Raw genomic sequence first — 23,610 nt, 5'->3', positions numbered from 1 at the left:
GCTGTCATCATTTTAAAATAAGAAGTGAATCTTAGCCCGTCCTAACTTAACTAAATTGTGCTTCTTTTGCTTGCTGTTGGAAAGCATGCACAAGTTAGGGCGAAACGTGGGTTCTGACTGGGGATCCCCATCCCCAGATTTCCTGTGGACCACTTTGGAGTAATAGAGGGTCCCCAGATTACGTAAGCCCACTGGGCAGGGCTCTTCACGCACTGCCTGCTGCCCCAGCCCTGCTCTGTGAGCACTTGTGTCTCTCTCTGCCACCGTCACCAACCCCCCCTCAACACTCGCCTCCTGTCCACTTTGGCCCTTGTGCTGGCCCAGCCCTGTCTGTCTCCCTCCTTGACCTGCCCCTGTATCTGTCCCTGCACTTTCTATCCTGTGTTCTGGTGGCAGCCCCGGTTTTTACCCCGTCCCCATCTCTCCTGCTTCCAGCTTTGCCCCTCTGTGACCTTTCCCTGCACCCTCGAGGGGTTGTGTGTGCCTGGCCTGTGCACTGAGCCTGCACACCTCTAGAAGCTCGGAGTCAGAGCTATTCCTAGAGTGGAAGGCACTCAGGCTGCCTTTTTCCAAAGGAAAGGCCGGTGGAAGCCGGAGGCCAGAGAGGGGCCCAGCTGTCTGTTCCCTCTTGTCCAGTAAACGGCTATAAAAGCCTGGAGATGCTCTGCAGATTGAGTAAACAGTGTGAGATTGTCAGGGACCCCTGGCTGGTGCTCCCATCCCCCAGAGTTCAGCAGCAGCTGCCCTCTTAACACCCACTTTTCAGGCTGCTCTTTGAGGGTCTCGGTGTGGGGGGAGTCAAGCAGCCCATGGATCTTCTGCAGGAAAAAGAAAGTTGCTTCCCAGGCTGTTAGGCTGGGAGTACTAGGGAGTCGGAGCCCGCCGGGGGTTCTGTTGTCCCCACCAGGTGGCAGTGACGTGTGGGTGACAGGTGGCATGAACTCCCCTCAGCTTCACCCCAAGGCTTTTATGGGGAGGAAACTCAAACTAAGTGACTTGTCTAGGGTCAGACCACTGAGGAGGAGCAGAGCTAGGAGAGCTGGGAGTCAGAGCCAAGTCCGTACGAGTCCAGCTGCAACGCCTGCCCCTCAACACAACTGGGAATATGAGGGTACACTTCTGCCTTGGGGAGTGTCTTGGGCTTTTTGTCCTTAATGGAAATTACAATTGTCATTGTCATGTCTGTTTTGTCCATGATTCAGTGGTGTTTGTGTGTGGGTGCGTAAGTCTATAGGTGTGTGTTGAAAGTGGCTGCTTGTATTCACAGCTGATGTACTTTCCTCTGTGCTTGGTAGTAAGCAGGATGTTCTTGCATACCATGTAAGATTGGGAGGTACAATCCTGTACAAATTGCTACACCATGATCAGTGATCCCCATAAACATGTTTTCTAGAAGAAGAAAAAGCAAACATGCCATTCTTACTATGCATGGAACACTGCTCTAAGCACTTGCCATGTAGCAATTCAGACCTCCACAACCCTATAAAGCACAGGTTATTATTATCCTCATCATGGAGATGGGACATTTTAGCCCAGAGAGGAAACACAGCTGGTGACAGGTGGTGCTGGCCTACGACCCCAGGCAGCCCATCTCCATAGGCTCTGCTCTAACCACTGTGCCCTGTTCATCTCTGGCCGGTGCCGCTTCGGAGCGGGTCGTGGGGAAGCACCGACTCTCTTCCAACACTGAGTGGCAGACTTTCCATACGTGATTTCGTGTGCTCTCGCCAGCAACGCTAAAGGGGATGTGTCTGCACCTCAGTTTCATAGGAGGACACTAGAACTGGGGGATGTTACATGACTTGTCCAAGGCCATGCAGCCACCAAGTGACAAGCAGGAGACTTCGTATCCTGGATGAAGATAGTGAAGGCCACGGGATGTCTTCTACTGGAAACTAACTCTCAGGTGGACCAGTGGGCTCATAATCTCAGGACGAGGGGTTGGTTCTGTGAATCTCTGTGTGAGGAAGCCAGATTTCTTGCCTGGTGGACTGAACCTCACAAATGGATTCTCAGCTTCCCAAACAATCCTTGCCTCTGTGCTATTAGTAACAAAGGTGGATGGGTGTGCCCACACGTTCAGCAGGAGTGGATACTGAGCTCTCTTAGGGCACAGACCCCATCTCATTCTGTAGAGTGTGTCCAACATTCAGAATAATGCCGAGAGTATATCAATACAAAGTTCTCAGGAGCAATTTTTTTACTTATGAAGAAATGGACATAATGTTTATAATGTGGTTTCTGGTTAAACAGGGCCCTGGGTTTATTATGTGTGTGTACCTGATGATCAGATTCTTTTGGTGTATCTTGAGAGAATGCAAGGTAGTGGCGGGGGCGGGGGGGTTGTCTCAAGTCATCCACCCTCTCCTTACCCTGCCACCTCTCCTGGGTAGCCACATGTAACTTCTAGAGTGCCTCTCAGCTGCCCTCTCTATGGCTTGGTGGTCAGCAGAGGGACTGTTTGACGACTGAAGAGGAGCAGAGGCCCAGATGGGTGGGGAGGAGAGATCTAGGAGCCTCCAGATTCTGCTCTTTGAGCTCTTGGAGGCAGGGGGACAGAGATAGAGAACTGAGTTCTCTTGTAGCAAATGTAAAAGGAAGGAGGAGAGAAAATGGATATGAATTGACTTTGTGCCAGGCTCTGTGCTAGAGCTGTTATTTAATTTAATCCTGTGGTAGAGATGAGAATGTTGTGGTTGACAGAGGTGAAGCAACATGCCCAAGGGAACACGGTGGGTGGTGAGTGAGGACTCCAGCTCAGGCTGTTTGGTCCAAAGTGGGCACTTGGATGCCGTCCTGCCTCTAGTTAGTAACCAGGATCTCGAGCAGTTAGAGCGTCACAGTCCAGGTGATGCGAAGGTCAAGGGGATTCCTTTTGCCCCGTGGACCTTGGAGGCCAGACCCTGAGTCCAGGTGACAGCCCAGGGCAGCCTCACTGGATGAGGAGCAGAGGCAACATGAGTCCGTGACCTTGGGCATGCCCTGACTTCTCTGTGAGGGCCTTCCCCACGGAAGAAGGCAAACAGGTGACAGTCAGCCAGCCGGACAGAAAACCTCTTCTGCCTCTCAGCTAATAAGCCACAGATGTGAAAAAAGGGTTAGCAAAGGCTGGGGCTTAATCTGCTCTGGTTACTTTCTTCCCATCCCAGTACTTTTTAAATTTATAATTCTTATTCAGATTTTTTTCCTAGTAATAAAAATAATGTGTATTCTTTGCTAAACTTTCATGGAAAGTATAAGTAAGAAATTCAGAAACAAATATAAATAAATGAAAGATCCCTGTGGAATCGTATCATTCAGAGATAAATACTGGGTTTTTGTTTTTGCCTGGGCTGCACGGCATGGGGGATCTTAGTTCTCTGACCAGGGATCGAATTTGTGCCCCTGCATTGGAAGAGTGGAGTTTTAAGCACTGGACCGTCAGGGAAGTCCCCATAAATGTTGTTAATATGGTGTATCTCTTCCTTTACATTTCTGTATATTTTATAAAACTAGGGTCTTACCATGGGTTTTATAGTCTGCTTAAAAACAAAACTGTTTTAAAGGAATTCCCTGGTGGTCCAGTGTTTAGGACTCAGCGCTTTCTCTGCGGTGGCCCAGGTTCAGTTTCTTTTTGGGGAACTAAGAGCCTGCAAACCACACAGCACAGCCAAAAAAAAAAAAATTTTTTTAAGACTATTTTTTAAGAGCAGTTTTAGGGTCACAGCAAAGTTGAGAGGAAGGTCTGCACAGAAATTTCCCAGTTCCTCCCCACCCCACACATGCATAGCCTCTGTCAGGTAACAGCTCCACCAGGGTAAAACATTTGTTACAACCGATGAACCTACATTGACAATCATAGTCACCCAAAGTCCATGGTTTACCTTAGGGTTCACTCTTGGTGTTGTACATTCTGTGGGTTTGGAAAAATTGTATGATGACATGTATGCACCATTATAGTATTACACAGAGTATTTTCGCTTGCCTCAAAATCCTCTGTGCTCCATCTAGTCATCCTTCTCTGATAACCCCAATCAGAGATCACAGATCTCTAGCAATCACAGATTTTTATTACTGTCTCCGTAGTTTCACCTTTTCCAGAATGCCATACAGTTGCAATCACACACTATGTAGCCTTTCCAGACTGGCTTCTTTCACATAGTAATAAGCATTTAAGATTCCTCTATGTCTTTTCATGGCTTGATAGCTCATTTCTTTTTAGCACTGAATAACATTCCATTACCTAGATGCACTACAGTTTATCCATTCTCCTACTGAAGGACATCTTAGTTGGCTTTTTTTCCCCCTAATTTTTAAAAAACTGAAGTATCAATGATGTGCAATATTATATGTTACAGCTTACAACATTCAGTCCAGTTCAGTCACTCAGTCATGTCTGACTCTTTGCGACCCCATAGATAGCAGCACGCCAGGCCTCCCTGTCCATCACCAACTCCCGGAGCGTACTCAAACTCACGTCCGTTGAGTCAGTGATGCCATCCAACCATCTCATTCTCTGTCGTCCCCTTCTCCTCCCACCTTCAATCTTTCCCAGCATCAGGGTCTTTTCAAATGAGTCCGTTCTCAGCATCAGGTGGCCACAGTATTGGAGCTTCAGCTCCAGCTTCAGTTCTTCCTGATTCACAATTTTTAAAGGTTATACTCCTTATATAGTTTCAGAATGCTGGCTGTATTCCCTATGTTGTACATTATATCCTCATAGATCATTTATTTTATACATAACAGTTTGCAGTTTTAATCCCTTATTCTTATCCTACCCCTCCTGCTTCCCTTTCCCCACTGGTAACCACTGGAGTTATTTGTGAATCTCTTTCTTTTTTTGTTATATTCACTAGTTTGTTTTTTAGATTCCACATAAGTGATACCATAAGGTATTTGTCTTTCTTTGTCTGACATTTCACTAAGCATAATACCCTCCAAGTCCGTCCACGTTATTGCAAATGGCAAGGTTTCATTCTTTTTTTTAATGTCTGAATAGTAGTCTTTTTTTAACCAAACATTCTATCATGATCATTTTCTCATGTCATCAAAGATACTTCAAAACATGATGTTTCGGGTGTTGTGTACGACCGAGTAATTCTGCTGCACAACAGTTAAATCATCGTTCCTCCCACTGGGCATTTACAAGTGTGGTTTTCCTTTGGGGCCCGTCTCAGTGGCACACACCCGACAGCTTTTCCATCCACGTGTGGTGTTTGGGAACTCCGCACTCCCGGGTGGGCTTGTGCGGTACGGCTCTAGGGTGTGGGTTTTTTCTGCAAGATGCTAGTGAGTGAGATACTGACTCAGCTCTAAATACACGGATTCACGTCAGAATTGCCTTTTATGTTCTTTCCCATCTATCTGCAGCAGCCCAGGAGTGCGGGCGTGCAGGACTTGCAGTACTAAAACCAGACGTCCCAGGCAAATCCGGGCAAGTTGTTCCCCTGGGTTTGGACCTAGTGTGCCTTCAACGTCTTTCCAATGCTTTCCTGTCTCTCTTCTTGACAAAAATGAGAGCAAGTCTTGGGCTTGGAGACTTCGTCAGGAATAGTTAGAATTTAATATCTGTTTTCATTAAGTTTATTTTTACAACTAACTCCTCTCTATTTGTGTTACAAATGGTACTGACTTTTCCATGGATGGTAGGGATATAAAATTCCCTTTTAAAATAAGTGTGACGACAGGGGAGGCTAACACACTGGGCACTTCTCGTGTGCTTAGCAATATCCTATTGTTTTCCCTGCAGGACCTCATTTCATCCTCACAGCAGCCCTCTGACGTAGTTACAACTGTTCGCTCTATTGTACAGATGAGGAAACTGAGGGCCAGAGAGGGTAAAGAACTTGGCCAACAACCCAGAGGTGGTAAATGGCCCAGCCAAGATAGCAATCCTGGCGCTTTGCTAATCAAATGAAAAAAATTAAATCACTAAATATATAGGTGAGAACATGTGAGGGTGGGGTGTAGATGACTCAGTTTTAGGAAACACAGGTTTTGTGAGCAGGCATATCAGTTAGTATAAGATGGGGCAGAGGGAAACTGAGCCACCCCAGCAAAACTAAGTGAAAATTAGGAGCCAACGGGCCCAGAAGAGGTGGGAAGGGACGGGGCCATCCAGTGATTGCAGCAGGGGTGCAGGGCTGGGACACGGTGCCGAAGGCATGGTGGTCACTCCGGGAAGAGACACACAGAGGCTACCGGAGGCTACCCACAAGCTAACCAGAGCATGTTTCCAGAGAGCCCAAGGTTCCTGGTTCAACAGAAGAGAAAGCAAGCCCGAAGACACCCTTGACTTTGCTCATACAGATGTGGTTAAAAGAGTGCCAGCTCTGAGTCAGGAGGAGGGCTCAGCTTTGACCGGCTCTTCTCTCTGACTCAAATGGTAAAGCGTCTGTCTACAATGTGGGAGACCTGGGTTCGATCCCTGGGTCGGGAAGATTCCCGGGAGAAGAAAATGGCAATCCACTCCAGTACTATTGCCTGGAAAATCCCATGGATAGAGGAGCTTGATAGGCTACAGTCCATGGGGTCGCAAAGAGTCCGACACAACTGAGCGACTTCAATTTCACTTTCACTTTCTTTCACAATCACAGTGGAAGCTGATGGCTGGAGCTGGAAGTAGCATCTTGTCTGGTGGAGAGCACAGGCCCTGGAGTGACCACGTGACTCCACCACTGACCAGCTGTACCCCTTGAGCCACAGTTAACCTCTCCGAGTCTCAGTTCCCTCTCCTGTAAAACAGGGATAATGATGGTGTCCACTTGATGGGGTTAAATCCCTCAGCTTGGTGTCTGCTCTCAGCGACCCCCTCCCATCCCACCCTTCTGGGTCGGGTCTTAGTTGTGGCATGTGGGATTTTTCGTTGTGGCATTCGGGCTCAGTAGTTAGTTCTCAGATCTTAGTTTCCCTACCAGGGACTGAACTTTCACCCTTTGCATTGGAAGGTGAATTCTTAACCACTGGACTGCCAGGGAACTCCCAGTATGTGGCAGTCTGTTTCAGGTCTCATAACCTTGTCCATGAGCAAGGCCCTATGTTCTGTTTAGTAGGAAAATACAAGTCTAGAACCATGAGCTTTCTATTAGCAGGAAATGCCATGTCCTATGTCATGAGTCCTGAGTCATTCTCTCTGACCCACCAAGGTTTATGCCCAAAAAGTTCCTAGACATGGCCAAAGCCACGCAATCTGCTATAGAGGCAGCATGGAGTACGGTTGGGACCTCAGGTGCTCAAATCAAATGACCTGAATTCAAATCCCTACTCTGTGACTTATCATGTGACTTTGGGGGAAGAATCTAACTACTTTTCTTACCTGTAAGATGAGGCTGAAGATGCTAATAATTTAACTTGCTCAAAGAGTTTTTATGAAGATGAAATGGACTGCTGTATCCATAGTACTTATATGTGTGTAAGTACTCAATAAATAATAACAGTTATTTAAGCTTAGATTAACATCAAGCACATGGAACACCTAGAGTTTTGTGGCTCTAGGTGGTCAGGTTTCACTAAGGGCTGTCTTGTCATGATATTTTCAACTTGTTTGGGGTTTGGATCCCTGGTAGAAAGACTGTGATGCCCTTCTGGACTTCCTACCTAAGACATCTTTCTTATTTCCCAGTTGAGGTCCAACTTGTCCCTGATGGAAGGTGATGATGATAAAGCTGAATATTGTCAGGGGGAATCTAGACTGGATGCCAAGAGGACTCCCTGAGGAACATGATCTTGGGGATATTCCAGGGTCCTGGACCTATCCCTAAGCCTGGTCTGTGGCCTGGAGTTAATTATGTATATGAGACTGACTCATGATAATCAAACTCACAAGAGACAGAAGTATGTAATTCTGAATGTCTGTGTGCTAATGTATGGGAAAAGATCACCCTTCCAGTGACCAAAATGTGTGGGAGACGGAGATTTAGCTCAGAAGGTGGAAAGTTGTAAGGGGTATTTCATGTGAGCCATAAAATGGCCTGACAGCCATCTCTGCTTATAACAAAGAGATTCCCCCAGAGCACTGGATGGGTCTGTCCCCTGGGGACTTTAGATAAGCGTTTCTCTTTGGAATTCCCTTTGTCTTCTGTAGAAAGATGGGATTTGTTGGAACATAGTTCAGAGAATCAAAGGAAGGAGGAGACCTGCCCCAGGAACGCAGCCCCCAGGCAGTGGTAGGGATGGGGCAGCAGGAACTTGCCAGTGTTTTCTTTAGAGCAGAGGTCTTCTCTACAGCAGAGGGTTTTGATGGTTCATCTTGCCAATTAAAATGTTTTTAGAATGGAGCTCTAGTTTATGTGTATATCTCTGTTTTCAGTTATGTTCATGAGCTACTGCATTCATGTTGTGCTTGTGCTCAGTCGTGTCCAAGTCTTTTGCGACCCCATAGACTGTAGCCCTCCAGACTCTTCTGTTCGTGTAATTTTCTAGGCAAGAATACTGGAGTGGGCTGCCATTTCCTACTCCAGGGGATCTTTCCAACCCAGGGATCAAACCTGTGTCTCTTGTGTCTCCTGCACTGTGTCTCCACTGGCAGTTGGATTCTTTACCACTGGCGATATGCAAGTTATTTTATAAAACTAGTAAAAATAGAAATTTTAAAAAGATAAGAAAGAGAAAACACTATTTAAAAATCTTGCTTTGTGTTTTTACCAGTGCCAGCAACTTTTTTTTTTTTTTTTTGCTTTCCTTAAAAGAGTATTCTTTAGTAAGAGAAATGTGATTACTTATGCCTCATTATGTTTTAAGATCTCAGCACTTTGGATAACCCCTGGCTTTAATAACTGTCATGGTTACATGAGACACGTACCAGTCTCCCGGCGAGGAACCAAGTTTAACTGAGTTGGCTCAAGAGATTTAACAAAAGAAAGAACCATTTATAGAGGTTTAGAAATCACGAGGGATGGTGCCCAGGTACTCCCCCAAACTAGCAACAGCAGGGAGCCATTACCAGTTCTAGCCAGGAGGGGCAAGAGGAGAAAATAGTGTGATTGGAAGCCAGTGACACCTGGAGCCATGGAGGTGGGACCATCCAGGTTGAGCTGTTATTAAGGAGGGTCACAGCCACTGCCAGAGATGTAACACTGAAGCAAGAAGGGTGCAGGGAAGGAAATGCCCAACCTCTCCCCCTACCCCCCACCTCCTACTGGTCCGTTGGCCAAACTCAGCAAGCATGGAAGCCCGCGTGATGCATCCAGTCTTAAAGGTGTCATCCGGGAGCCCAGAGCAGAGAGGATGGATCCTGGGGCAGGACAAGGAGAGAGAGAGCAAGTGAAGGATAGCCAGCTCAGACAGCTGATGTGGAATAAAATTGTCCTTACTTGCAGAATTGTAAGTGAACTTTTTTAGTTTGATCCACCAGTTTGTAGAAACTTTTGAGAGTTGCTTGTGGTATTATTAGTGGTTATAGTATACTTACTCCACATATTTGCAGGAGACATTTAAGCCACTTGTCCATTTTATGATGATTGGTTTGCTTAAAACTAGATATGTTTCACGAATCCACTTGATCACATATAAACTGGGTCATATGTCACTGAAAGCAAAGTAATACATGAGGGAGTGACATCAGTCCCTTAGCATTGTAGAATTTCCCGTATTCCCTCAGGACATCTCACAAACTGGATGAGACAGTGACCTTTCAACATGTGACTGAATGAAGGCATCATTGCCAGTCTGCTTAATACTAAAGGAACGAAATAGGTAATTGTTCCCGATTGTCTTCCCGTATTCCATGGATCATCTCGGATATTCCCTGGGTATGCACCTCCCACCCAGAAGACCACTGCACTAGGGCTCAACTCCTATCTTAACCAGGTTCCTTGGCTCCTCATCGTTGTCCGAGGTCTCAGGGGAGAGACCCTGATAGGCCCAGCTTGGTTGAGTCAGTATTAATCAGCCACAGTCAGGTGACAAGATCGTGGGGTAGAGATGCGGCCATAAGGAGCCATTCCTCAGTATGTAAGGATTCCTCTTGCTGCTGCTGCTGCTAAGTCGCTTCAGTCGTGTCTGACTCTGTGCGACTCAGACAGCAGCCCACCAGGCTGCGCCGTCCCTGGGATTCTCCAGGCAAGAACGCTGGAGTGGGTTGCCATTTCCTTCTCCAATGCATGAAAATGAAAAGTGAAAATGAAGTCTCTCGGTCTTGTCCGACTCTTCGCGACCCCATAGACTGCAGCCCACCAGGCTCCTCCGTCCTGGGATTTTCCCAGGCAAGAGTACTGGAGTGGGTTGCCACTGACTTCTCCAAGGATTCCTCTTAGAGAAGGGGAAATTGCTGAGAGCAAAGTTCTCTCCAAAAGGTGTTATCACACGCTTATAATTGTCTTTCTGTCCTGCCCTCTGGAGATCCTGGTCAAGCCTCCCATCTCTTCAGCCATGTTTACAGGCAATCTCTTGGGTTACTCCCACAGATGACTAATCATGTCCATTGCATGTGGCTTTTCACATGGTTGTACATCAGAGGGCAGCCTTGTTTCCTTTGCAGTTGTCCCCACGTACAGCCAACATTCCCAACAATGCTGGGGTTCACAGGGCCTTACACTGGTTGGGGCAGACTGTTTCTCTGGTCAGCTGGGTTCAGCAGACAAAGATGGACGTGGTGATGACTCCAAGGATCTGGTACATTAGACCCAGAAACACTTGCAAGTTGTCCCTCTGTCATGAGTCCTATAGTTTGTAAACCACGGAAGTTGTGCACGCACGTGAACAAAGAAAGCCTGACTTTTCAGCCTTCTGGGTGGGGAGGTTCCACTTGCTGAAATCCCCAGGAGCTTGTTTCACTTGAAAAGAACAAGAGAATAATAATGTACTTATGATCATTACTATCACAACTGTCATTGATTGAGCACCAGCTACATAGTGTGTTAAATGCTTTACACATATTATAACATTTTTGCACCTTGTAAGATAGGTAATAATAATATCTCTATTTCACTGATGAGAAATGGAGGCTTTGAGTTTTGCTAGTTCACTTGGGTTTACACAGTGGAAAGTGGCAAGGTCAAGGTTAGATTGCCCTTGCTGCAAAACACATACAGCCCATCAACAGATAGAATCCCACACTTGGAATTATCAGGCTGGAGGACATAGAGGCTGGGCCAGTAAGACTCTTCAAAAGGTTAGATCATTATGATTTTATTGAGATGTATTAATGGAAGCGAGAACCATGTCAAGTTTAAGGTGGTTTTCGGTAGACAGTGAGTGAATGAAAGAATGAATCTTCCCAGGTTTGAAAACAGTAAAAGTTTGAAGGCAGTATTCCAGTATCCATCCCTGGTGCTGAAATGAAGACTGCATATATAAGCAGTGGTCCCAGCTGCTAGGCATGGCTCTGCTTCTAACTCATTTTGTGCCCTTGAGCAGATGACATGTCCCTTCTGAGACCTTAGTTTCCTCATCCATGAACAGTACACCGACCAAGGCCCAGTGGTTCACCCCAGTAGGTGCATGACTGAGGCCAAGCAAGAGCAATAATTGTGTCAGATGCATCTGTGACAAAGGAGGATTACAGGTATGTTAGAGTCAGCTATCACTGTCCATTCTCTCAAAGCAAATGCAGTGCTTTTGGGGACAGTCAGAACTGGCATCAGGTCCAAATGGATGGCTGTGTTTTTAAGGAAACATTTACTGTTGAAGGGAATGCTTATTCATTCTCTTTCTTGTTACAAGGCATTTGACTCACACTTTGAACGTTTGCTACTTAGATTAGAGATGATGGTCTTGTGTTCATCACTAACAAAAAATGCCTCTGGAGCCTGGTCCTTCTTCCCTTTCACTACAGGGCCAGCTGCTCCAAGCCCTCCAGCTTTGGGAGCACATGGGTGTGTCCTATGCCGTGGGGAGCAGGGACAAAAAGACTGGAAGTCTCTTGGAAGACTTTGGGACACTAGAATTCGAGGGCTTCTAGAAGGCATTGGGTACCCCTCAGAGCTCCCTAAGTGGAGATCTTGAGAACCTGAGGACACTCAGAAAAATGGTTCAAACGACTAACTGCATCTTGGTGACAAAGTCTAATGCAAATCGGGATGCCCACCTCCATCTTGTGGCAAGAAGCTCTAGAAAAGACCATGCTAAAAAGAATCAGCATTAAGTGAGTATGGATGCTAAGAATTTCTGGATGAGCTTGGCTGCCAAAGCCATTCTCTGTTGCCCAGTAACATGTTCTTATACTGTATCTCATGTGATCCTCCCTATTGAGAGGACCACAGAGCCATTTTATCTGTGTCACCTTTCATGACTGCTCAAGATTTCACAGTTTTATGTACTGTAGAGGGGTTTCCAGAGAAGGCAATGGCACCCCACTCCAGAAAATCCCATGGACAGAGGAGCCTGCTGGGCTGCAGTCCATGGGGTCTCTGAGAGTCAGACACGACTGAGCAACTTCACTTTCACTTTTCACTTTCATGCATTGGGGAAGGAAATGGCACCCCACTCCAGTGTTCTTGCCTGGAGAATCCCAGGGACGGCGAAGCCTGGTGGGCTGCCGTCTCTGGGGTCACACAGAGTCGGACATGACTGAAGTGACTTAGCAGCCGCAGCAGGAGCAGAAGGGTTTCAATGATGGCTCATCAAGTAAAGAATCCACCTGCAATGCAGGAGACACAGGAGATGCAGGTTAATCCCTCGGTCAGGAAGATTCCCTGGAGGAGGAAATGGCAACCCACTCCAATAGTGTTGCATGGGAAATCCCATGGACAGAGGAGCCTGGCAGGCTACAGTCCATGGGGTTGCTAAGAGTCGAATATGCACACTTATATACACTATAGATGGCATAGCCCTTCCCACTGCCCCCCTGCCCTGTGTAGGATTTTGGTGGGGTCTAGGCAGTTTTGCCTTAATGAGGCCCTTCTTTTTCTAAAAAAACCCAACTACTTATTTACTTTTACTTTTTTGCTGTACCTTAAGGGATCATATTTCCATGACCAGGAATCAAATCCATGCCGTACTGCAGTGGAAGCATGGAGCCTTAACCACTGGATGGTTTAAGGAAGTCCCTGTGGGCCCCTTCTTGCTTACAAAGTCTATATCTTTGTTGGTGTAAAGATAAAAATGTTAAATGTTACATATTAAAACATTTTCTTTGGCCTAAAAGCTTTTTTTTCTTCTGATTTTTAAAAGTGATTAAAACATTTTCAAGGGCACTAGGCTCTGTTCCCAGAGACAGCGATGGCACCCCACTCCAGTACTCTTGCCTGAAGGAAATGGCAACCCACTCCAGTGTTCTTGCCTTGAGAATCCCAGGAACAGGGGAGCCTGGTGGGCTGCCATCTATGGGGTCGCATAGAGTCGGACACGACTGAATCGACTTAGCAGCAGCAGCAGCAGGCTCTGTTCCTACCATATGTAATAGATGAGTCAGCCCTGCCCCCTCACCTTCCTATTCAGAACATAGTTTAGCAACCAGCAGCGTCAGCATTATCTGGGAGCTTGTTAGAAATGCAGGCTCTTGAGTGCTGCCGCAGAATTACTGAATCAGAATCTGCAACTTAACGAGACCCCTGGGTCATTTGTGTGTATATTGTAGTCTGAGGCATGCTGTCTGCCACACTGTCCCATGGTACTGCTGGTATATCGGAATCACAGGTCACACTGTTCCCCCAAATTACAGCGAGAAGTTTAGTCACAGAAAAGCCCATATGGAAGGTACATCTACCGCTAAATGGCTGTGTAAATGCCAAGAATTCCTGGACGGCCCTGTGTGCAAACACTGTTCTCTCTTACCCAGCTGTTGTTGTTCAGTCACTCAGTCGTGTCCAACACTTTGCGATCCCATGGACTGAAGCATTCCAGGCTTCTCTGTCCTTCACCATCTCCCAGAGCTTGCTCAAACTCATGTCCATTGAGTAGGTGAGGGCCCCTCTTTTCCCCTTCCCCCTCACACACTCTCAGTGGAGAAGGCAGACCCAGGAGGAGGGGGTGCATCTGCTTCTGAGTTGGTTCTTCCAGCTTTTCTATGAAGCTCCAGGCCTCCAGAGCCATCTCAACAGGGGCAGAGGTAGGAGGCCCTGTCCTCGGTGCCTCCACTCAGAGGTGACACCTGGTCTCTTGAGCAGAGATAGTTATATGGCCCCAGTAAACTGCAAGGGAAGCTGGGAAATGTAGGGGGTCATGGTGGCTCAGAGGTTAAAGCATCTGCCTGCAATGAGGGAGACCTGGGTTCGATCCCTGGGTCGGGAAGATTCCCCTGGAGAAAGAAATGGCAATCCACTCCAGTATTCTTGCCTGGAGAATCCCATGGACGGAGGAACCTGGTGGGCTACAGTCCACGGGGTCACAAAGAGTAGGACACGACTTCACTTTCACTTTCACTTTATGGACATATACAGAGAGTATGGACCATCTCCACTTCAGGTGAAAAATCAGTGAGACAAGCAACAGCTGCTGCAGAGCCTGAGGCTTCCCAGAGGCAAGAATATAATAAACTGGGATGTAGACCTCTAGAGACTCAGACTTGCAGAGAAGACTTTTAAAAGCTGAGAGAAATTAACACATGCTCTCCCTCAAGGTCTTGCTTCTCCAGTAAGAGGGAGGGGAGCATCAGCTGGGCAACAGAAAAAGGTTTTGGCAGCCAAAGTCATCCAGGAATTCTTGGTATTCACATACCCACTTAATGCTGGCCATATATTCCATATAGACTGGTCTCTTCTAGCACTTCTTGCTAGTGGAGGTGGGCATCGCAACTGGTGTTACACTTAGTCCCCAAGGTGTACATGCAACACCACTAAGATTTTAGGTCTGTTGCAGCAGTTACTGTGAATTCTCCTATTTTAGTATCCAAGTCCACTTGTCATATTCCCTGTCTCCCGCTTCCCCCAAAGGGGAAGACACACACCACCTGTCACCGGTGCTGTCCTCTGTGGCTTGGCCATCCAGCCTCTGTCTACTGTAGCCCCACCCACTCTGTGCCTTGCCCTTGGTTTAGAGGCTTGTTAAGTACCATGTTGTTGGGAAGGAAACTCAAGATCCCACTAGAAAAATAAATAAGTAGCATGTAGAATCTTGGTCTTCTGACTCTTATGTGCCTGCCTGTGAGGAAGAAAAATATCAAGTAGAAATAAAAGGAGCTTTTACAGCCTTCAAGGATAGGAAGGGTTATTCCTAGGGAGCTATCTTTTAATTGGCTTTGCATCATCTTCACTGAGAGGCTTTATAAAACAAAAAAAAAGGGTACTGTTGGCCTGGGGGCAGGGAGGCCAGGTGTAGACTCTGACTTGCAGGGCTCAAGAAGGATTGAAAATGCCAGCTGACATCTAGTGAGTGCTGACTATGTGCTGAACATCGTTCTAAGAAGCTTACATGTAGAATATAATTTACATTGTTATCATCATCCATGTTTTACAAATGCAGAAATAGAAGTACAGATAGATGAAGTAACTTGCTTGAGGTTCATGCAGCTACTACACAGCAGGGCTGGGATGTGATCCCAGACAGCCTGGGTCCAGAGCCCACGGGCACAGCCATCATGCCCCCTCAGTTCTGCATACCGACTAATTAGAGGGCTCAGGGGCATCTCTGATCAGGGCTTTGAGGTAGACACATTGAGCCACTTCTTGAAAAAGGAGATATTCTGTTTGACATCCCATAATCAAATAAATTTAAGGCTACCTACATAGCCTTTCTTAATAGTTTTTTTTCAAGTTTTCCTCCCTGTATTTTACTTATTATTTTATTTTTAAACATTTTTAATTGGAGGATAATTGCTTTACAATGTTGTGCTTGTTTCTGCCATAGGTCAACATAAATCAGTCATAGGTATACTGGTCTCCTCCTTCTTGAACCTCCCTCCCACCCACCACCCTTTCCCACTCCTGCCACCCCTCTAGGTAGTCACAGAACACCTGGTTGAGCTCCTGGCATCATACAGCAAATTCCCACCAGCTATTCCCATCTATTTTATATATGGTAATATTTATGTTCCAGCGCTACTCTCTCAACTCGCCCCACTCTCTCCTACCCCCGCTGTGTCCACAAGTCTCTTCTCTATATCTGGGTCTATTTATTTGTCTATTTATCTAAAGCTTTGGACCACACTGCAAGTTATGTGGGATCTTCGTTCCAGGAACAGGGATCGAACCCACATCCTCTGCGTTGGCAGTGCAAAGTCTTAACCACTGGACTGCCAGGGAAGTCCCGGGCTATTTTGGCTTTTAAGGGCTGAGAAGGCCTACAGGACAGAAACCTGCCTCATTAGTGATATCCTCAAGTGTATCAAAATGTGGAACCTTTATTTTCAGAGCTCCTATTATCACCCAGAACACCAGGGTTCCAGAGGACATAACTTGGGCAAGGCTGGCTCGGGACACATGTGCTTGAGTTGTGGTGAGGCAGATCCCATGGCCACTCTCAGGACTGCCAGGGCAGGGCCTGTCCCACTCCCAAAGCTTCTCCCTGGGAGGCACATGGCGACCAGGATGTGGGACAGCATGGGCTCTGCTGGTGTCCAGTCCTGCCTGGCCACCCTCAGCTCTGCTGCTCTGGAGAAATCACCACAGGGCGCTGAGTCTCAGTTTCCTCATCTGCTGAATGACATCTGCCTTCTAGTGCAGCTGGGGGACAGTGTGAGCCAACAGACCAGCATCAGGGGCACAGTAGGCTCTGATGAATGTGAGTGTTGTCATCGTCGTCCGTCATCTATTTTGCTTTACAGTCTTCCATGTGGTTCCGCGTGGAAATAGGATTCTAGGGTTGGAGGCTTCCAAGCATAGCTGTGCCTCTTCTCTGCTCCAAAGAGATCAAGGGACTCCTCAGTCCAAGACAGTTTCCTCCTGAGAAGGGGAAGAGGATGCTCTTGGGTTGAACTTGAGTTGGATAAAAGAATGGGGAGGAAATGTCAGATTGAGCTAAGGGACACACTCACATTTAGCTTCAGCTCAACATCAAAAGGGAGTATTAACCCAGGATTTCAGCAGGTCCCAGAAGATCCAGAAAAGGGAAAAATTGATCTTCTTGCTACAGGCAGAATCTGCCCCAGGGAAAAAGTTCTGGTTATAAATGAGGTGCCAACTGGCAGAGTGTGTGAAGTCTGTGCCAGCACTGACTAGTCACCTAGCAAGGGGCATTTTTAAACAGTAATGTATCTGAGAATACATTTCAGATATTCAGAATACATTATTTCAAAAAAGACCTTGGACAGAGAGGGACACTGTGGTAGTATGGAAAGGGCTTGGCGCTGGGAATGAATCTCAGCTGGTCCCCTATGGTTGTGAACCTTGTCAAGTCACGTCCCTCCACTGAAACTCAGCCTCTTCACCTGAAAAACAGACGTCATAATATCTACCCTGCAGCATTTCTGTGATGCACAAATGAAACAAGTGGATCTGAACGGCTTCGACAATAGAAAAGTCAAAACAGCAAAAGGTTAATATTAAAAACTGGGAACACCCTTTAAGGATTGCTGTCAGGAGACAGTCATAAAGACGAAATAGTTTACTTTTAAAAGCTGACGGACTCTCCCAAAGTAAAGTCAGTTAAGCAGACTCAGGATATTGGTGAAATTAAAGATGATAAGTGTGAGAATTTTCCCAGTAGATGTAGAATTACCATGTGACCCAGCAATTTCACTCTGAGGTATATACCCCAAACTTGAAAACAGGTGTTCAAACAAAAACTTGTACAGTAATATTTATAGTAGCACTGTTCACAATCACCAAAATGTGGAAACAACCTAATATCCATCAACTGATGACAGATAGACAAAATGTGATGTATCCATGTGGTGAAGTATCATTCGGCCATTAGAAGGAATGAAGTACTAAATATGCTACAGGCTGGATGAATCTTGAAAACATGATGCTAAGTGAAAGAAGCCAGACACAAAGACCACATATTGTATGAGTCCGTTTACATGAGATACCCAGAACAGGCAAATCCATACAGACAGAAAGCAGACTAGTGGTTGACAGGCCTGGTGGGAGGAGCGGAGGAACGGGAAGGGACTGCCTAGCAGGTATGAGTTTCCCTTTGGGGTGCTGAAAAGTTCTGGAACCGGATCATGGTGATCGGTGCCCGGCATTGTGATGGCACTTAATGCCACCAGACTGCAATTTAAAAGTTTCCTGGTAAAGAGGAAATGTGACTCCAAGGCTACATTCCCTTCTCCTAGAGTGTGGTTGAGAGGAGGGGCAGGGGCCTCAGAGCTTGTCAGCTAGAAGCTGAGGTCTTGTGTCAACAAGTTTACCAAAAGCATATGGCAGCCAATCCTTCTGTGGGGGCCCCGGGGGGATCCTTATCAAGTATGACATGCCTCCTGCTCTCAAAATGTGTACATGTTATTCTCACTTAAGGACATACTGACAAGTACTATGTATAAGCAGGGAGGAAGGGCAGGGCAGTGAGACATTCACTCTGCCTCGGTCATCTGGGCAGGCTTCTTGGAAGAGAAGATAGTTGAGGAGGTAGAATGTTGGCGGATTGGTGAGAAGGGGAACGTTTTCCAGGGACAGGGTGTGTGGGAGGGTGCAGGGGAGCATTTCAGAGTAGGGAGCTGGCAGCTATGGATCAGGCACAATATCTGTAAAGCAGCAGGTAGGGAGGTAGGGGAGAGGGTCCTGAGAGGGAATTGGATCAGATTGCAGAGGGCTTTGAAGGTAGAGCTGGGGAAGTGGTGACTTGCTGTCTACACAGTGATGGGGGGAGGGCAGGGAAGGAGCCTTCTATGTGAGGAGTAATAGGACTAAGCCCTTGTTCCAGAATGGTCAGTGTGGTGGATGATGGACTGAAGAGAAGGAGGCTGAGGACGAGAAGGTGGGCTGTGGTATTAGCTCTGCTGGCCTCAAGGAGCCCCTCACCACACCCTGAGCAATGGCAGGGGGCATGGTCAAACCAAATCTGGTGAGCTCTGCAGTAGCCAGGATTCTTGTTTGCATGGAACAGAAAGGCATTTGAATTAGATTAGACAAGAACCAGATTTTCCTAGTCGCATAACTGAGATGTCTAGGGCAGTTCCAGAAATGACTGGACCCTTGGGGCTCGTTCCCGCCATCTCTCAGCTGCCTCCAGTATGGGACCTCTCTCCTCAGGCAGCCTCTGCCTCTCGGTCGCACCATGGTGCTTGCAGTTCCCAGCTTATATCCTCCTCTCAGAATCTTCCCTCATACCTCAGTTGGTAAAGAATCCGCCTGCAATGCAGGAGACCCTGGTTTGATTCCTGGGTCAGAAAGATCTCCTGGAGAAGGGAAAGGCTACCCACTCCAATATTCTGGCCTGGAGAATTCCATGGACTGTATAGTCCATGGGGTCACAGAGAGTCGGACACGACTGAGCAACTTTCACTTCACTTCACTTTCAGAACGCCCAGCAGCAAGTCCCCCAATCCTTCCAATGAAAGTCACCAAGTTGAATTTATTGGCCCATTCCTTTTCTTTTTTTTTTCTGCAAGGGAAATTCATTTTATTTTTACTTAGTACAAAAAGGATTTTAAGAATGTCCATGGTAGTAATAGTTAAACACTTTCATTTTAAAATGGGCAATGATATTTTTTTCCTCAAAGCTATTCATAAAAATAATTACAATACATTCATTCACAGAAGGACAATTAGTGCGCAGCCACAGGTAAGCCCAGGTGAGAGAGTGTGTATTTGGTGTCCTAGTCCCTGGATAGGACACTGTTTCTTCCTCCAGTATTGGCTCATTCTGACATTTGGTGTTCATCCCTCAGTGAATTGCCAGGGCCAGGGGTGTGGGGTGCTCTGATGAGCCTGGCCTCATCCTTCCCCAAGCAAAGGGATGATGACGCGGTTGCTGCTACCAGAAGAAGGGGGACTTGCTGCAACGAGGGGCATAATTTGCAGCTGTCCCTCAAAGCACCAACTCTGAGCCAAGATGTTTACACATCTCATTTCATCCATGTAACCATCCTAAGGTGCCGAGGTCCAGCCCCAGCTGATCCAGGTTATTCGAAGGGGAAACGGCGTCGGCGACTTAATTTAAATATTCATCAAAGATATAAAGAGTAATAGAATGAGGATAGCTCAGTAGGAAAATTCAGTGGAGAAAAGAAGCTGAGTAGCTTGGTTTACGCGGAAAATGAATATAACATGTGACACCAGGTTAGCTCTGACCACGGAGGCCGCAGGCGCCCTCTCGAATAGCGGAAGGTGCCCCACCTTAGACACCTTCTCCAGTGGGTCTTAGAAGCCCAGGCAAATAATTGGTCGCAGAGGATCTCCGCACTCCAGATGGAAACTCAGCTGGAAATTGAGAAAAAGAATGACATGGGGAGACCAAGCTTTGGCGAGCAAGGCCCGTAGCTTTATTTTCAACAGGGGCTTTTATACCCTAAGTTACACATAGAGGATAATAGGGGATGTGAAATCATGCAAAGTCAGCAGTCTTTGATCCTTATCAAAAACCAGGGTTTCTTTCCTGCAAATTTATCGTATACAAATGGTTTAGGTGATTTACATCATCTTCTGGCCAGAAGGCCTATTAACATTTTATGACTCTTGACAAAGGTTTGTCAACCGTAAGACTTATTTTCTCTAAGAGTAATTATTTTAAGGTTTGGCGCCATCTTCCGAAGGTGTTAGATAAAATTGCATTCCTATAGGGCAGAGGTGTAATGGGTTTACAACAAAGGAAAGAATTTATTACCTTAGGGGTCTAAAGTTGCTAACACCAAGGCCACTACTTATTTTTTCTACATACCAACTATATTAATTAATACACATTTAAGGATACAATACAGGGGATGTGAAAACTTGGCGGCAAGCATTGGCTCATCAATGAAATCCTTTACTAGTTTTATTCTGACAGTTTCTAACTCTCTGAGAGGCTCTAAGCTATTTGAATATCTTAAGCTACCCGTGCCTCTCAAGGCTGGGAGATTGTAAACAATCGTATGCATAGCTGTAGGAGTCCGGGTAAACTTGTCAGGAGAGTTAGAGAGCTATCTGAGGGGTTTGGATTTAAACATTCCTAATTGCCCAGGAACTTATTAATTGGAGCTGTAAGTTAACTCTTTGTTAGAGAGAGTGAGATGGTGGTGGGGGACAGCCCCCAGTAAAGTCAGAGGTGAGAGCACAAAGCAATAAAGTAGGCAGACTCTGGTTTTTTGGGGGTAGATGCTCGAGAATATCCAGGGGGACTCCTGCGGCTCGATCCCACCTTTGTGTATGCTGAGCCTCCTTCCTCATGACCTTTGTCATGAGTGGAGTGCCTCTCGCCGGCTCCCAGCACTAAGGTGGAATCAATGGTCTTCCTCTTGCAGAAGAGGAAACAGAGGCATAGGCTAACTTGTCCTCCCTCCCCACTCCCCAAGCACTTTCTCTGTTCTGTGCCACGTGGGCATCTCTTAAGGAGGCAAAGTGGAGCCACTAAGGAGGCTGACAGCCGAGAGAATGAGAAGTAAAGCACATGATCTTTAAGCGGAGAGACACTCAGACTGCATTCGGTCAGGCAGCTTATGCAGTGTTGGAGAGCCTGACCACTTCAATTTTGGAAGACTGGAGGTCAGTCCGGTTGTTGGAGATGCTCCTTCCCTGTGTCCCTCCTGTTCTGGGGGAAAGGCAACCGGGAATTCCTGTTGGTCGAGAGGTGGGTGAGTCTGGGGTGTGCATCTCTAGACATGGAGTACAATCTGATGGTGATTCAGGAGCATTCATTGCAGACAAACTTCACGCACACCATGGCTTCCCAGTCCTTAGCAAGACATTGCAGAAGAGGGCAATGGGGCATTTGTCAAGCAGGGAAGAGGGGGTAAAGGAAATTCATACTTAGAGCAGAGGATGTAGACAGGCACTGAGGCATGCTTGGTATGACAAGTCTTCCTGATGATAAAGTTCCCTGGGAACCCAGAATCATTTTATCAGAGAGAGATAGGCTGTCATGGAAATGTCTTCCTTTGGCATCAACATCAAGCCAGAAGCTCTGCCCCCTACCAGGTGATTCTGCTTTCCTGGTCTTCATTTTTAGGGATTAGTTTGGAATTAATTCACAGCTAATGACATACTCAAAGCTGTGGTTTTTCCATTAGTCAAGTCCAGATGTGAGAGTTGGACCTTAAAGAAGGCTGAATGCCAAAGAATTGATGCTTTTCAAATTGTGGCATTGGAGAAGACTCTTGAGAGTATCTTGGACAGCAGGGAGATCAAACCAGTCAATCCTAAAGGAAAGCAACCCTTAATATTCATGGGAAGGACTGATGCTGAAGCTGAAGTTCCAATACTCTGGCCACCTGATGCGAAGAGCTGACTCACTGGAAAAGACCCTGTTGCTGGGGAAGATTGAGGGCAGGAGGAGAAGAGAATGACAGAGGATGAGATGGTTGGATGGCATCACTGGCTCAATGGAGATGAGTTTGAGCAAACTCTGGGAGATAGTAAAGGACAGCAGAGCCTGGCGTGCTGCAGGTCATGGGGTCGCAAAGAGTTGGACATAATTTAGTGACTAAACAATGACAGTCAGCCAGGCCACTCTTTGCCCTTCTGAGCCATGTGCCAGGTTAAAGGCCTTTGACCTGGTGGCAGCAAGCAGCATAAATCTAGAGCATTTCCTGTTTGGGAAGCAGGACAAGTGATGTACCATCAAGAAGGCCTGGGCAGGAGTGAATCCAACCAGCAGACTTTAACGGTTGCCCAGATCCCCACTCGGGTCTGACACAAGGCACTCTGGGTGAATGGGGACATTCTAGAAATACTGACATCCCCAGGGGACTGGCCCAGCCCAGGGTGGAAGGCAATTTTAGATGCTCTGAATACTATTTTTGGAGCCTGGATCACATTAATTCACTACCGTTCCAAATGGTGGCCAGCTGAGGAAGCCTTCAGGGAACCAAGCACTGTTTCCCAGCACAGCTCTGGTTCAGCCTGCCCAGAGTCTGCAGGCCAGTGCCCCCTCCCCACATGCCTTGGGTTTTATGAATTTCCTACTTCTCTGCTGGTATACAGTGCCCAAAGCACTCAATACCAAATCTCCCAAAGAGAATCCTTCACATACTAATACAAAGGATGGATGGGACTTCCCTGGTGGACCAGTGGTTAAGACTTCGCCTTCCAATGCAGGGGATATGGATTCGATCCCGAGTTGGGGAACTAAGATCTCACATGCCTCAGGGCCAAGAACCCCCACAACTTAAAGCAGAAGCAGTATTGTAACAAATTCAATAAAGACTTGAAAAATGGTCCACACCAAAAAAAATCTTAAAAAAAAAAGGGGGAGGGGGGATGAACTACAAATTTAGGATGACTCAAGACTATTTCAGGGATGTTATGTGGCTTGGACTCTGGCTAACTTAGGAGAAAAGGGATCAGAGCCAGGACATCCAGAAACTTCCCTGCCTTCCTTTCTAAATCAGGCAGGAAGCAGATTCTGTGGAGGGAACAGTCACGTTTCCTGACGAGCTGAGATCTCCTCTCACGCGCTTGTCAGCAGTAGAGGGGACAGAAGACAGGAGAATGGGCAACATGAATGTCTTTATCAGGCTAAATCTGAATGGATTAAAGGACAATTATAACAATGTGTTCTGGGAACTTTCCAGCTGCAAGCCCAGAGGAGCAGTCCTGGTGTACTTGTTACCGTTCATATTCCTCTCTGTTTCCAAAGCCAGTCCTTACAGATGAAGGGGAAGAGTACAAGGAAGCTCCTGACTGAGATGAATCCTGTCCTCGAGACTCTTTTATGGAAACTTTAGGAAGAGAATAA

At 46.7% G+C, this 23,610-nt stretch overlaps 1 protein-coding gene across 6 annotated transcripts in view; it reads left to right on the top strand.

The window, feature by feature from the left end:
- Positions 1-23,610, top strand: part of IRAG1 (inositol 1,4,5-triphosphate receptor associated 1) — a 166,474-nt gene that overhangs the window by 41,890 nt on the left and 100,974 nt on the right. The gene's annotated exons all lie outside the window — the stretch shown is intronic.

This window comes from Bos mutus, chromosome 15 (assembly GCF_027580195.1).
Source record: "Bos mutus isolate GX-2022 chromosome 15, NWIPB_WYAK_1.1, whole genome shotgun sequence".
NCBI lineage: Eukaryota > Metazoa > Chordata > Mammalia > Artiodactyla > Bovidae > Bos > Bos mutus.
Note: the sequence above shows the minus strand (reverse complement) of the source record. Positions and strands in the feature narration are given on the sequence as shown.